The sequence below is a fragment of the Pteropus vampyrus genome, unplaced genomic scaffold (genome assembly GCF_000151845.1).
Source record: "Pteropus vampyrus isolate Shadow unplaced genomic scaffold, Pvam_2.0 Scaffold759, whole genome shotgun sequence".
NCBI lineage: Eukaryota > Metazoa > Chordata > Mammalia > Chiroptera > Pteropodidae > Pteropus > Pteropus vampyrus.
In genome coordinates, this window is record NW_011889540.1 from 45,213 (window position 1) to 46,994 (window position 1,782).

The 1,782-nt window shown below is 38.0% G+C and overlaps 1 protein-coding gene across 1 annotated transcript in view; it reads left to right on the plus strand.

Moving 5' to 3' along the window:
* The window catches only part of LOC105309521 (cytochrome P450 3A12-like), a 35,291-nt gene that overhangs the window by 24,750 nt on the left and 8,759 nt on the right, over positions 1–1,782 (plus strand).

Sequence of the window (1,782 nt, forward strand, 5' to 3'; positions counted from 1 at the left end):
TTGGGTAAAATTTTCAGACTAGGAGAAGCCTTGTATACAGGAAAGAGCATTGGGTAGAAAATGGAAGATAACAGTTTAAGTCCAGAATGTGGTTTGACAAGTCTTATGAGCTTTCTGAGTCATAGGCCCTTCAGATATAAGATTTTAGGGCCTACCTAAAGTAGAGATTCTTCTTCTTCTGGAAAGCCTATATTAGGATTCTTCTGATTGCAATAAGATGGAAAGGTCACTAAGAGAGAGAAATTACCTAAAGCATTGTGTTCTGCCCTTTTTATAGTAGTAATTGTAATAATTGTATCAACTGTAAGAGCCAACATTTGCTTCTTACCATATATGTCTGTTTTAAATGTGTTGTATTCATAAATGAATTTAGTGTTCAAAAATTATGTTGTGTCTCAGTAACAGATTGGCCGTCAAGTCTGAGTGGCTTTACAAATCAAGTTTACTTCTAACTCACATTTACATGTCCAACATGGATTATTAGTGGAGGATGAGAGTAGGAGTCTCTGCTTCTCATTGTTACTCAAAAACATAGGCAGGAGTCTCCACTTTCCTGAAGCTTCACTCTCTGGAACTGAAGCCTTCGTTTGTGGGGCAAAATAAAAAACTAGAGTGTTGCTCACTGTATTTTCATATGTTTTGGTCCTGAACTGACATATTCCACCTCAGCTCATAGTTTATTTGCAAAGCTGGTTTCCTCTAACTTCATGTGGGCTTGGAGATGTGGCATACATGGATATTGGGTGAGCAGAGAATATCTATCTCTGCCACATAACTTTGAATTTTCAAATCTAATGATCTCCATGTAATATATCAGCAAACTGAATTACGGAGAGATGAAATAACTTTCATATACTAGTCATACAGCTAATGGTGAAGAAGCCAATATTAAAACCAGGGTGTCTTGATCCTGAGCCAAACTCTTAACCTCTCCAATATTGCCTCTTCAATATAACACTAAATGATAACCACATATTGTCCACAGAGTTTTCAGGTCTTTGCTGAAACTAAACTTCTTTGTGGTGTGAAGAGACTGGCCTCTGGGCCTGGAGATGCTTGTTTGAGGTCTTCATAGCTTACAGTCAAGCCGTGAAATGGCAATTCGGAGACTGTTGCATGTGTTGCATGAGACAGACAGCATGGAGCTGAGGAGGGTTCCATCTCTTTGTAACTTTCCCTAGAATGAAATTGTGGACCATGCTAGCATCCAGCAACCCCTCATTTGCCACATTTGGTTTGGAAAGAAACGAGTTTCTCTCCAAATTATTTATAGAATTTCCATATAACATCATTCTCTCTCTCTCTCTCTCTTTCTCTCTCTCTCTCTCTCTCTCTCTCTCTCTCTCTCTCTCTCTCTCGTACAGATATGTGACTTTTATTTTGAAGGAAATAGTGACTTTGACATATTTCACTTAAGAATAAGGGCTATTAGTCACAGTTCTCCACTTGAGAAAGAAAACTCACTCCATAGTAATATGAGAGATTTCAAAATATATTTAGGGGATTGTCACAACTGTCTCCCTAAGTCATAACTACTCCACATATCCCAATGAGCCATTGAGCAATTCAAAGGACATGATAGATATTAAAATGTCTGTAAATCCTAAGGTCCTTTACCAAAATGAGTTATTCTTAGGAGCTCCTAACAGTTCAAGAGTATTGCATAGACTGAGTTGAAAGTTGAGTCGATCCCAAAACTGTTTCTAGAATCTGTTTCAGTTAATCAAAATCTGTTTCTTTCTTCCCAGGTACTTCCCACTTATGATGCCCTGACACAGATGG